This window comes from Oncorhynchus keta, chromosome 3 (genome assembly GCF_023373465.1).
Source record: "Oncorhynchus keta strain PuntledgeMale-10-30-2019 chromosome 3, Oket_V2, whole genome shotgun sequence".
Lineage (NCBI taxonomy): Eukaryota > Metazoa > Chordata > Actinopteri > Salmoniformes > Salmonidae > Oncorhynchus > Oncorhynchus keta.
Genome location: NC_068423.1, coordinates 22,543,248 through 22,557,992, shown reverse-complemented (window position 1 = coordinate 22,557,992; position 14,745 = coordinate 22,543,248). Strand labels below are relative to the sequence as shown.

The 14,745-nt window shown below is 43.0% G+C and overlaps 1 pseudogene; it reads right to left on the bottom strand.

The window, feature by feature from the left end:
* Positions 1 to 14,745, bottom strand: part of LOC118375223 (voltage-dependent T-type calcium channel subunit alpha-1G-like) — a 346,606-nt pseudogene that overhangs the window by 133,733 nt on the left and 198,128 nt on the right.

Here is a 14,745-nt window from a genome sequence, read left to right as displayed (position 1 = left end):
GTGCGTGTGCGTGTGTGCGTGCGTGCGTGCGTGTGTGTGTGTGTGTGTGCGTGTGCGTGTGTGTTGTGTGCGTGTGCGTGTGCGTGTCTGCGTGTGCGTGTGTCTGCGTCTGCGTGTGTGTTGTCTGCGTGTGCGTGTGTGTTGTCTGCGTGTGCGTGTGTGTGTGTGTGTGTGTGTGTGTGTGTGTGTGTGTGTGTGTGTGTGTGTGTGTGTGTGTGTGTGTGTGTGTGTGTGTGTGTGTGTGTGTGTGTGTGTGTGTGCGCGCGTGCGTGCGTGCGTGCGTGTGTGTGTTGTGTGCGTGTGTGTTGTCTGCGTGTGTGTTGTCTTCGTGTGCGTGTGTGTGTGTGTGTGTGTGTGTGTGTGTGTGTGTGTGTGTGTGTGTGTGTGTGTGTGTGTGTGTGTGTGTGTGTTGTGTGTGTGTGTGTGTGTGTGTGTGTGTGTGTGTGTGTGCATATATGCATGTGTTTGCGCATGTGTGTGTGTGTGTGTGTGTGTGTGTGTGTGTGTGTGTGTGTGTGTGTGTGTGTGTGTGTGTGTGTGTGTGTGTGTGTGTGTGTGTGTGTGTGTGTGTGTGTGTGTGTGTGTGTGTGCATATATGCATGTGTTTGCGCATGTGTGTGTGTGTGTGTGTGTGTGTGTGTGTGTGTGTGTGTGTGTGTGTGTCTCACCCGGGAGCCAGACGCATCCTTTCCACTGCCGTTCATGTCCTCCATACTCCTCGATGATAAATCAGCCTCTGACACTGACTTGGAGTCTTCTCCCTACATACACACACACACACACACACACACACAACAAACACACACACACACAACAAACACACACACACACACACGTACACACACACACATGCGCAAACACATGCATATATGCACACACACACACACACTCAAACACACACACACAAATAGAAGACAGTATATGGTTATTTTCTCAAAAGGCGAGTCAGGGAGCAGGCAGTAATAGCCAGTATGGAAACCAGACAGAGAATGATGAAGCTGCCTCGACACACTGATCTTGGGTCAGTTTTGTCTTCATCCCCTAATGCTAATCGTTTGTGTATAGGAAGGATGAGCTGATCCTAGATCTGTGTCTAGGGAGCAACTTCTCCCAGTAGCCAGGAAGGCTGGAGAGTTCACAGGTCAATAGGTCAAGAGTGCAGAGGCTAGAGAAGGAGGGAGATACATCGATGGAGGGCAGCTCTGTCAAAACAATGTGTTAGCTAACATGCAGGGGCAGTAGATAACATGCTGTCTTAGACCACACTGAAACACACAGCGCACACAGGAAAACCTATACATGTATGAACACACACACTTATGTGCACACATCCAAGCACGTAGGCTACACACAGACAACGACACATAGACTCTCACAGAACTTCGTAAGGATCAAAATGCATCTCCAAATTGAAGGTCCAAATTGACCGTCCAAATTGAATATCTCATATTTCCTGTTACGTAGGGCACCGGCACCGTTAGAGAAGATACCGGAATATGAGTTATCATATGATAGGGGACAGATTGTCAGTTTCAGACTGCTTTTCTGTGATAGACCCAGAGAGCCATGGAAAGGTGCAGAGAGGGAGGGGGGATCACTCTGAGAAGATAAACAGAGCTACAGTACCAATCAGGGTTATTCTACTTGTTCTACCCGTCAGGGTTGGGCATGACGAGTCAACCCCATGCCCATCTAAGCCCCGTAAACACATTCATTCTACAGAGCTTCAGTCTGATGCACAGACGGGAGAGAACACACACACAACCTTCTAATACAAATCATCCACCCAGTGAGTTTGTCAGAGCGGCAGAACGGTTTGTTGCCTGTTTTGTTCCCTCCTTGTCCTCTCTCTCTCTCTCTCTCTCTTGTTCTTCCTACATTTACAGTAAAACATGTTCCTCTCTTGAACACCTTTCTGTTTTCGCTCTCCCCTTTTCTCTCTCCATCTCTACGGCCAGTATCTAGTCTATAGCAGTGATATGCAGTAGTAGTTAATATATTCACAGTGGATGTGGTTTCTATAGCAGTGATATGCAGTAGTAGTTAATATATTCACAGTGGGTGTGGTTTCTATAGTAGTGATATGCAGTAGTAGTTAATATATTCACAGTGGGTGTGGTTTCTATAGTAGTGATATGCAGTAGTAGTTAATATATTCACAGTGGGTGTGGTGTCTATAGCAGTGATATGCAGTAGTAGTTAATATATTCACAGTGGGTGTGGTTTCTATAGTAGTGATATGCAGTAGTAGTTAATATATTCACAGTGGGTGTGGTTTCTATAGCAGTGATATGCAGTAGTAGTTAATATATTCACAGTGCGTGTGGTTTCTATAGCAGTGATATGCAGTAGTAGTTAATATATTCACAGTGGGTGTGGTTTCTATAGCAGTGATATGCAGTAGTAGTTAATATATTCACAGTGGGTGTGGTTTCTGTAGCAGTGATATGCAGTAGTAGTTAATATATTCACATTGGGTGTGGTTTCTATAGCAGTTATATGCAGTAGTAGTTAATATATTCACAGTGGATGTGGTTTCTATAGCAGTGATATGCAGTAGTAGTTAATATATTCACAGTGGGTGTGGTTTCTATAGCAGTGATATGCAGTAGTAGTTAATATATTCACAGTGGGTGTGGTTTCTATAGCAGTTATATGCAGTAGTAGTTAATATATTCACAGTGGGTGTGGTTTCTATAGCAGTTATATGCAGTAGTAGTTAATATATTCACAGTGGGTGTGGTTTCTATAGCAGTTATATGCAGTAGTAGTTAATATATTCACAGTGGGTGTGGTTTCTATAGCAGTTATATGCAGTAGTTATTAATATATTCACATTGGATGGGGTTTCTGTAGCAGTGATATGCAGTAGTAGTTAATATATTCACAGTGGATGTGGTTTCTGTAGCAGTGATATGCAGTAGTAGTTAATATATTCACAGTGGGTGTGGTTTCTATAGCAGTGATATGCAGTAGTAGTTAATATATTCACAGTGGATGTGGTTTCTATAGCAGTTATATGCAGTAGTTATTAATATATTCACAGTGGATGTGGTTTCTATAGCAGTTATATGCAGTAGTTATTAATATATTCACAGTGGATGTGGTTTCTATAGCAGTGATATGCAGTAGTAGTTAATATATTCACAGTGGATGTGGTTTCTATAGCAGTGATATGCAGTAGTTATTAATATATTCACAGTGGATGGGGTTTCTATAGCAGTTATATGCAGTAGTTATTAATATATTCACAGTGGATGTGGTTTCTATAGCAGTGATATGCAGTAGTAGTTAATATATTCACAGTGGGTGTGGTTTCTATAGCAGTGATATGCAGTAGTAGTTAATATATTCACAGTGGGTGTGGTTTCTATAGCAGTTATATGCAGTAGTAGTTAATATATTCACAGTGGATGTGGTTTCTATAGCAGTGATATGCAGTAGTAGTTAATATATTCACAGTGGGTGTGGTTTCTATAGCAGTGATATGCAGTAGTAGTTAATATATTCACAGTGGGTGTGGTTTCTGTAGCAGTGATATGCAGTAGTAGTTAATATATTCACAGTGGGTGTGGTTTCTATAGCAGTTATATGCAGTAGTAGTTAATATATTCACAGTGGATGTGGTTTCTATAGCAGTGATATGCAGTAGTAGTTAATATATTCACAGTGGGTGTGGTTTCTATAGCAGTGATATGCAGTAGTAGTTAATATATTCACAGTGGGTGTGGTTTCTATAGCAGTTATATGCAGTAGTAGTTAATATATTCACAGTGGGTGTGGTTTCTATAGCAGTTATATGCAGTAGTAGTTAATATATTCACAGTGGGTGTGGTTTCTATAGCAGTTATATGCAGTAGTAGTTAATATATTCACAGTGGGTGTGGTTTCTATAGCAGTTATATGCAGTAGTTATTAATATATTCACAGTGGATGTGGTTTCTATAGCAGTGATATGCAGTAGTAGTTAATATATTCACAGTGGATGTGGTTTCTATAGCAGTGATATGCAGTAGTTATTAATATATTCACAGTGGATGGGGTTTCTATAGCAGTGATATGCAGTAGTAGTTAATATATTCACAGTGGATGTGGTTTCTATAGCAGTGATATGCAGTAGTTATTAATATATTCACAGTGGGTGTGGTTTCTATAGCAGTGATATGCAGTAGTAGTTAATATATTCACAGTGGGTGTGGTTTCTGTAGCAGTTATATGCAGTAGTTATTAATATATTCACAGTGGGTGTGGTTTCTGTAGCAGTGATATGCAGTAGTAGTTAATATATTCACAGTGGGTGTGGTTTCTATAGCAGTTATATGCAGTAGTAGTTAATATATTCACAGTGGATGTGGTTTCTATAGCAGTGATATGCAGTAGTAGTTAATATATTCACAGTGGGTGTGGTTTCTATAGCAGTTATATGCAGTAGTAGTTAATATATTCACAGTGGGTGTGGTTTCTATAGCAGTTATATGCAGTAGTAGTTAATATATTCACAGTGGGTGTGGTTTCTATAGCAGTTATATGCAGTAGTTATTAATATATTCACAGTGGATATGGTTTCTATAGCAGTTATATGCAGTAGTTATTAATATATTCACAGTGGATGTGGTTTCTATAGCAGTGATATGCAGTAGTTATTAATATATTCACAGTGGATGGGGTTTCTATAGCAGTGACATGCAGTAGTAGTTAATATATTCACAGTGGATGTGGTTTCTATAGCAGTTATATGCAGTAGTAGTTCATATATTCACAGTGGATGTGGTTTCTATAGCAGTGATATGCAGTAGTAGTTAATATATTCACAGTGGGTGTGGTTTCTGGGTGTGGTTTCTGCAGTTATATGCAGTAGTTATTAATATATTCACAGTGGGTGTGGTTTCTGTAGCAGTTATATGCAGTAGTTATTAATATATTCACAGTGGGTGTGGTTTCTATAGCAGTGATATGCAGTAGTAGTTAATATATTCACAGTGGATGTGGTTTCTATAGCAGTTATATGCAGTAGTAGTTAATATATTCACAGTGGATGTGGTTTCTATAGTAGTGATATGCAGTAGTAGTTAATATATTCACAGTGGGTGTGGTTTCTGTAGCAGTGATATGCAGTAGTTATTAATATATTCACAGTGGATGTGGTTTCTATAGCAGTTATATGCAGTAGTAGTTAATATATTCACAGTGGATGTGGTTTCTATAGCAGTTATATGCAGTAGTAGTTAATATATTCACAGTGGATGTGGTTTCTATAGCAGTGATATGCAGTAGTAGTTAATATATTCACAGTGGATGTGGTTTCTATAGCAGTTATATGCAGTAGTAGTTAATATATTCACAGTGGGTGTGGTTTCTATAGCAGTTATATGCAGTAGTAGTTAATATATTCACAGTGGATGTGGTTTCTATAGCAGTGATATGCAGTAGTAGTTAATATATTCACAGTGGGTGTGGTTTCTATAGCAGTGATATGCAGTAGTAGTTAATATATTCACAGTGGGTGTGGTTTCTATAGCAGTTATATGCAGTAGTAGTTAATATATTCACAGTGGGTGTTTCTATAGTTTCTAGTAGTGGATGTGGTTTCAGTTATATGCAGTAGTAGTTAATATATTCACAGTGGGTGTGGTTTCTATAGCAGTTATATGCAGTAGTAGTTAATATATTCACAGTGGGTGTGGTTTCTATAGCAGTGTTATATGCAGTAGTTATTAATATATTCACAGTGGATGTGGTTTCTATAGCAGTGATATGCAGTAGTAGTTAATATATTCACAGTGGATGTGGTTTCTATAGCAGTGATATGCAGTAGTTATTAATATATTCACAGTGGATGTGGTTTCTATAGCAGTGATATGCAGTAGTTAGTTAATATATTCACAGTGGATGTGGTTTCAGTGATATGCAGTATAGCAGTGATATGCAGTAGTTATTAATATATTCACAGTGGGTGTGGTTTCTATAGCAGTTATATGCAGTAGTAGTTAATATATTCACAGTGGATGTGGTTTCTATAGCAGTTATATGCAGTAGTTATTAATATATTCACAGTGGATGTGGTTTCTATAGCAGTGATATGCAGTAGTAGTTAATATATTCACAGTGGGTGTGGTTTCTATAGCAGTTATATGCAGTAGTAGTTAATATATTCACAGTGGATGTGGTTTCTATAGCAGTGATATGCAGTAGTAGTTAATATATTCACAGTGGGTGTGGTTTCTATAGCAGTTATATGCAGTAGTTGTTAATATATTCACAGTGGGTGTGGTTTCTATAGCAGTGATATGCAGTAGTAGTTAATATATTCACAGTGGGTGTGGTTTCTATAGCAGTTATATGCAGTAGTTATTAATATATTCACAGTGGATGTGGTTTCTATAGCAGTTATATGCAGTAGTTATTAATATATTCACAGTGGATGTGGTTTCTATAGCAGTGATATGCAGTAGTTATTAATATATTCACAGTGGATGTGGTTTCTATAGCAGTGATATGCAGTAGTAGTTAATATATTCACAGTGGATGTGGTTTCTATAGCAGTGATATGCAGTAGTTATTAATATATTCACAGTGGGTGTGGTTTCTATAGCAGTGATATGCAGTAGTAGTTAATATATTCACAGTGGATGTGGTTTCTGATATGCAGTTATTAATATATTCACAGTGGATGTGGTTTCTGTAGCAGTATATGCAGTAGTTATTAATATATTCACAGTGGGTGTGGTTTCTATAGCAGTGATATGCAGTAGTAGTTATTAATATATTCACAGTGGATGTGGTTTCTATAGCAGTTATATGCAGTAGTAGTTAATATATTCACAGTGGATGTGGTTTCTATAGCAGTTATATGCAGTAGTAGTTAATATATTCACAGTGGATGTGGTTTCTATAGCAGTTATATGCAGTAGTAGTTAATATATTCACAGTGGATGTGGTTTCTATAGCAGTTATATGCAGTAGTAGTTAATATATTCACAGTGGGTGTGGTTTCTATAGTAGTTATATGCAGTAGTTATTAATATATTCACAGTGGGTGTGGTTTCTATAGCAGTTATATGCAGTAGTAGTTAATATATTCACAGTGGGTGTGGTTTCTATAGTAGTTATATGCAGTAGTTATTAATATATTCACAGTGGGTGTGGTTTCTATAGCAGTTATGTGCAGTAGTTATTAATATATTCACAGTGGGTGTGGTTTCTATAGCAGTTATGTGCAGTAGTAGTTAATATATTCACAGTGGGTGTGGTTTCTATAGTAGTTATATGCAGTAGTTATTAATATATTCACAGTGGGTGTGGTTTCTATAGCAGTTATATGCAGTAGTAGTTAATATATTCACAGTGGGTGTGGTTTCTATAGCAGTGATATGCAGTAGTAGTTAATATATTCACAGTGGATGTGGTTTCTATAGCAGTTATATGCAGTAGTTATTAATATATTCACAGTGGGTGTGGTTTCTATAGCAGTTATATGCAGTAGTAGTTAATATATTCACAGTGGATGTGGTTTCTATAGCAGTTATATGCAGTAGTAGTTAATATATTCACAGTGGGTGTGGTTTCTATAGTAGTTATATGCAGTAGTTATTAATATATTCACAGTGGATGTGGTTTCTATAGCAGTTATATGCAGTAGTAGTTAATATATTCACAGTGGGTGTGGTTTCTATAGTAGTTATATGCAGTAGTTATTAATATATTCACAGTGGGTGTGGTTTCTGTAGCAGTGATATGCAGTAGTAGTTGATATATTCACAGTGGGTGGGGTTTATAGAAGTGCCTAAATATCGAAATCTCAATTTCTCTCATCAAACAAATGGCTTTATTCACCTCGAGGTGCATGTGAGTGTGTTCCTTGCGTGTGTGTGTGCACCTTGCGTGTGTGTGTGCGTGCACCTTGTGTGTGTGAACCTATCAGACCTAATTTCCTGAACCGTTTAGGAGAGATGGGCGGTAAGGTCTGAGCCCCATTTGTGATCAGTAATCTGAAATGAGTTTCAGCTCTCTGCCTGCCCTATTTGAGCGGACTACTTATCTTATGGATAGGCAGCTTAGGGTTGAACCTTACCCTGTATCTCAAAATGGCCACTTTATGGTCAAACACTGACAGTCATCTTACGGGTTCAACCTCATTCCTCTTCTCCAGAAAGGTGATATGGGAGTCAGGCTGGCCCCGGGGTCACGGACATGTTCCCAGCCAAGGCCCCGGGGTCACGGACATGTTCCCAGCCAAGGCCCCGGGGTCACGGACATGGTCCCAGCCAAGGCCCCGGGGTCACAGACATGTTCCCAGCCAAGGCCCCGGGGTCACGGACATGGTCCCAGCCAAGGCCCCGGGGCCCCCGGGGTCAGGCCACTCTAAAGGCGTGAATGGAGAAATGAGTGCATGTGCTTTGGATGGGGGAGTGTGTATGTAGTAATGTAGATGGAGTCACTGACAACGTCTCTAACGATCTCTAGTAGTGTAGCACCACTGCTTCGAGGATCTCAGACGCAGATGTGACAACCAGGTTTCGATCAGCTGCCCGCCTGACTTGAGACTGTGTTAGCCCACTGCGCTAAAGCCAAGGCATTAGCGCTGGGTGCTTATGCAAATCGTCATGTTCACCGAACCACCTCCGTTACTCATAAACAGATAGAAATACAGGGACTGCACAGGACAGGGCAGGCACATCCACACACTGAGGGGGGGGATAACTACAGGGATAACCACAGCAGACCACACAGAGCAGACTCCCCTTTAAATCCCTCTCCCAGGGTTAACCACAGCAGACCACACAGAGCAGACTCCCCTTTAAATCCCTCTCCCAGGGTTAACCACAGCAGACCACACAGAGCAGACTCCCCTTTAAATCCCTCTCCCAGGGTTAACCACAGCAGACCACACAGAGCAGACTCCCCTTTAAATCCCTCTCCCAGGGTTAACCACAGCAGACCACACAGAGCAGACTCCCCTTTAAATCCCTCTCCCAGGGTTAACCACAGCAGACCACACAGAGCAGACTCCCCTTTAAATCCCTCTCCCAGGGTTAACCACAGCAGACCACACAGAGCAGACTCCCCTTTAAATCCCTCTCCCAGGGTTAACCACAGCAGACCACACAGAGCAGACTCTCCTTTAAATCCCTCTCCCAGGGTTAACCACAGCAGACCACACAGAGCAGACTCCCCTTTAAATCCCTCTCCCAGGGTTAACCACAGCAGACCAGACAGAGCAGACTCCCCTTTAAATCCCTCTCCCAGGGTTAACCACAGCAGACCAGACAGAGCAGACTCCCCTTTAAATCCCTCTCCCAGGGTTAACCACAGCAGACCAGACAGAGCAGACTCCCCTTTAAATCCCTCTCCCAGGGTTAACCACAGCAGACCACACAGAGCAGACTCCCCTTTAAATCCCTCTCCCAGGGTTAACCACAGCAGACCAGACAGAGCAGACTCCCCTTTAAATCCCTCTCCCAGGGTTAACCACAGCAGACCACACAGAGCAGACTCCCCTTTAAATCCCTCTCCCAGGGTTAACCACAGCAGACCACACAGAGCAGACTCCCCTTTAAATCCCTCTCCCAGGGTTAACCACAGCAGACCACACAGAGCAGACTCCCCTTTAAATCCCTCTCCCAGGGTTAACCACAGCAGACCACACAGAGCAGACTCCCCTTTAAATCCCTCTCCCAGGGTTAACCACAGCAGACCACACAGAGCAGACTCCCCTTTAAATCCCTCTCCCAGGGTTAACCACAGCAGACCACACAGAGCAGACTCCCCTTTAAATCCCTCTCCCAGGGTTAACCACAGCAGACCACACAGAGCAGACTCCCTTTAAATCCCTCTCCCAGGGTTAACCACAGCAGACCACACAGAGCAGACTCCCCTTTAAATCCCTCTCCCAGGGTTAACCACAGCAGACCACACAGAGCAGACTCCCCTTTAAATCCCTCTCCCAGGGTTAACCACAGCAGACCACACAGAGCAGACTCCCCTTTAAATCCCTCTCCCAGGGTTAACCACAGCAGACCACACAGAGCAGACTCCCCTTTAAATCCCTCTCCCAGGGTTAACCACAGCAGACCACACAGAGCAGACTCCCCTTTAAATCCCTCTCCCAGGGTTAACCACAGCAGACCACACAGAGCAGACTCCCCTTTAAATCCCTCTCCCAGGGTTAACCACAGCAGACCACACAGAGCAGACTCCCTTTAAATCCCTCTCCCAGGGTTAACCACAGCAGACCACACAGAGCAGACTCCCTTTAAATCCCTCTCCCAGGGTTAACCACAGCAGACCACACAGAGCAGACTCCCCTTTAAATCCCTCTCCCAGGGTTAACCACAGCAGACCACACAGAGCAGACTCCCCTTTAAATCCCTCTCCCAGGGTTAACCACAGCAGACCACACAGAGCAGACTCTCCTTTAAATCCCTCTCCCAGGGTTAACCACAGCAGACCACACAGAGCAGACTCCCCTTTAAATCCCTCTCCCAGGGTTAACCACAGCAGACCACACAGAGCAGACTCCCCTTTAAATCCCTCTCCCAGGGTTAACCACAGCAGACCACACAGAGCAGACTCCCCTTTAAATCCCTCTCCCAGCGTTAACCACAGCAGACCACACAGAGCATACTCCCTTTTAAATCCCTCTCCCAGGGTTAACCACAGCAGACCACACAGAGCAGACTCCCCTTTAAATCCCTCTCCCAGCGTTAACCACAGCAGACCACCCAGAGCAGACTCCCCTTTAAATCCCTCTCCCAGGGTTAACTGTATCCCTGTTATTCTAAAGCTGTTCCGTTGGCTCTAAACGACTGTCTCTATATTGTCCATAAACAGAGAGGCTTTAGAGACATTTCTACTGTAGTGCTTTAGCTTTCGTTTGGCTACTATGGGCCATGTTTCTAGTGCGTTTATTTGTTTGCTCCGCTAATGGAAGGAACCCAATGGACCTGCAGAGAGAGACATCTGTGAGGATCTGCTTTCCAACATAAAAACAACCAACTACTTATCAACCGTCTGACACTACAGTTAAGACAGTGAAGACACACACAACAACTGAACACACACACGTTGAACACACACACGTTGAACACACACACACACACACGTCGAACACACACACACACGTTGAACACACACACGTTGAACACACACACACACGTTGAACACACACACACATGTTGAACACACACACGTTGAACACACACACGTTGAACACACACACACGTTGAACACACACAACAACTAAACACACACACCTTGAACACACACACGTTGAACACACACACGTTGAACACACACGTTGAACACACACAACAACTAAACACACACACCTTGAACACACACACGTTGAACACACACACACTGTCAACCTGGTTAGTCTCAACAGCCGTGGCATCGTGCAGCGGGGTTGTGGAGGGTAGAGAGACAGGGGGAGCCTGAGAGGGAGAGAGGGGGAGAGAGGGGAGAGAGGGGGAGAGAGAAAGAGTGTGTGAAGAGATGGGAGCACATTGCAGTACATACCCTTGAGCCTAGAGGCAGTTGATCTAGGCTCAACTGGACATGCAAGTCCTCTCTCGTGGGCTCTTCCTACAGTGGAAGTGTGTGATGTTTTACCGCAGGAAGAGAAGGAGGGGAAGACAGAGAGAGAGAGAGGGGGATAGAGAGAAGGAGAAATGGAGAGAGAAAGCGAGGGAGAGAGAAAAGGTGTGAGAGAGAGGAACATAGAAAGAGAGAGATAAAGAGAGAGAATGAGTAAAAGTGAGAGAAAGGAAAATAAAAAAGGAAGGGTGAATAGAGAGGAGTAGCAGCAAAGAAAGCAGAAAGATAATTAAGTTGACCAGGCAGATATATCATGTATATATTCTGTATCATGCTAAAGATGCACAGAATATAAATCCTTTCATTATACACAGAAGAGATGCTGAATACACAGAAGAGATGCTCAACCGCCAATCATAGCAGAATGCAGCCAAGTTGCAATAACACACAGCAACACAGCTCAATGTGATAGCATAATGTCTTTGGGCCAATCATACGCATTTCAAGCATGAGTTATAACTTCACAAGTTATACCGTAAGTCAGTTATCAGTCATAGGTGGAGAGTACACAGCATAGCAACACTGTAAAAGAGTCTACAGCTGGGAAGTTGGGCGTCAGTCAGTACAGTACAGTATACTGTGTAGTGTGTGTAGTGTGTAGTGTGTGTGTGTGTGTGTGTGTGTGTGTGTATACACCAGGGCATGGCCCCAGAACCAAACATCTCTCATCCCAACTCATGTCATTCAACCTGTCGTTACCTAGCAACCCTGACTCACTGCAAAGTTCGGCCGATTAAAAATAAACTGTGAGAAGAATGTTATTATTATTATAGAAAACAATTGTGAAGGAATTGAGCAAACAGCTTTCAAATTAATTGTGAAGACAGGAGGAAAGAACCAGAGGAGGAGAAGAGGAGAGGAGGGGGAGAGGAAAAGAGAAGGAGAGGAGGGGGTAAGTGAGGAGGGGAAGAGAGGAGGAGAGGAAGAGAGGAGGGAAGAGGAGAAGAGGGGAGGGAAAGAGAGGAGGAGAGGAATAGAGGAGAACAAGAGAGAAGAAGAGAGGAGAGGAAGAGAGGAGAGGAAGAGAGGAGGGGAAGAGAGGATGAGAGGAAGAGAGGAGAAGAAGAGAGAAGAAGAGAGGAGAGGAAAAGAGAAGGAGAGGAGGGGGTAAGTGAGGAGGGGAAGAGAGGAGGAGAGGAAGAGAGGAGGGAAGAGAGGAGAAGAGAGGAGGGAAAGAGAGGAGGAGAAGAAGAGAGGAGAAGAAGAGAGAAGAAGAGAGGAGAGGAGAGGAGAGGAAGAGAGGAGGAGTGGAAGTCTAGGCAAACTTAGCTTAAAAACATTTTCAATATCAGGGCTCAAGATTGGGGAGACGGTGTCTGTCTGTCTGTCTCTGTGTGTGGTAAAGTGGAGTTTATCTTGGTGAGCTAATAATACATCTCAATCTAGATGTGTGCCAGATCTTTAGTAGTCATCCTGCCTGACTGGTTTGTCAAAGGCCAGAGACCTCTCACATTATCTATAAATCTATGAGCTCAGCAATCACTGGCTGACATCGCTGTACACTCTCTCTAGATCACCCTCTCTATCTGTCCCGCTTTTTTCGCTGTCTCTCTTTCGCTCTTTCGCTCTCTCTCTCTCTCCCTCCCTCCCTCCCTCCCTCCCTCCCTCCCTCCCTCCCACCCTCCCTCCCTAGTCTCTCCCTCTCCCTCTCCCTCTCCTCTCTCCCTCCCTAGTCTCTCCCTCTCCCTCTCTCTCCCTCCCACTCCCTAGTCTCTCCCTCTCCCTCTCCCCCTCCCTCTCCCTCTCCCTCTCCCTCTCCCTCTCCCTCTCAATTCAATTAAATTACATTCAAAGGGCTTTATTGGCATTGTAAACATATGTTAACATTGCCAAAGCAAGTGAAATAGATAATAAACAAAAGTGAATAAAAAAATACAAAATGTAGAGTAAATATTACACAAACCCTCCAAAAGATGAAAGACCATGATGTTATGATGTGCAAGTAGTTGAATTACAAAAGGGAAAATAAACTTAAATATGGGCTGTATTTACAATGGTGTTTGTTCTTCACTGGTTGCCCTTTTCTTGTGGCAACAGATCACACATCTTGCTGCAGTGATGGCACACTGTGGTATTTCACCCAGTAGATATGGTCTCTAGTATGGGAATATATTGGGCAGGAGGTTAGGAAGTGCAGCTCAGTTTCCACCTCATTTTGTGGGCAGTGTGCACATAGCCTGTCTTCTCTTGAGAGCCATGTCTGCCTTCAGCAAGGCAATGCTCACTGAGTCTGAACATAGTCAGAGATTTCCTTAATTTGGTCACAGTGGTCAGGTATTCTGCCACTGTGTACTCTCTGTTTAGAGGCTTTCTAGTTTGCAAATTGATTTTGTTATTTCTTTCCAATGTATCAAGTAATTATCTTTTTGTTTCATCATGATTTGGTTGGGTCTAATTGTGTTGCTGTCATAGGGCTCTGTGGGGTCTGTTTATGTTTGTGAACAGAGCCTCAAGACCAGCTTCGGACTCTTTTCCATGTTCATCTCTCTGTAGGTGATGGCTTTGTAATGGTTTGGGAATCAGGTCCTTTTAGGTGGTTGCAGAATTGAAAGGCTCTTTTCTGGATTTTGATCATTTGCGGGCATCGGACCAATCCTGCTCTGCATTATTTGGTATTTTACGTTGTACACAAAGGACATTTTTGCAGAATTCTGCATGCAGAGTCGAAATTTGGTGTTTGTCCCATTTTGTGAATTCCCGGTTGGTGAGCGGAACCCAGACCCCACAACCATAAAAGGCAATGGGTTCTATTACTGATTCAAGTATTTTTAGCCAGATCCTAATTGGTATGTCAAATTTTATCGTCCTTTTGATTGCATATAATGCCCTTATTGCCTTCTCTCATATCGTTCAGGGCCTCGAGGTTAACTATGGCGCTGAAGTTTAGGCCGATGTATGTATAGATTTTTACGTGCTCTAGTGCAACGGTGTCTAGATGGAATGTGTATTCATGGGCCTGGCAATTGGACCTTTTCTGGAACACAATTATTTTGGTCTTATTCAGATTTACTGTCAGGGCCCAGGTCTGTCAGGGCCCAGGTCTGTCAGGGCCCAGGTCTGATAGAATATGTGCAGAAGATCTAGTTTCTGCTGTGGGCCCTCCTTGTTTGGGGACAGAAATACCAGATCCTCAGCAAACAGTAGACATTT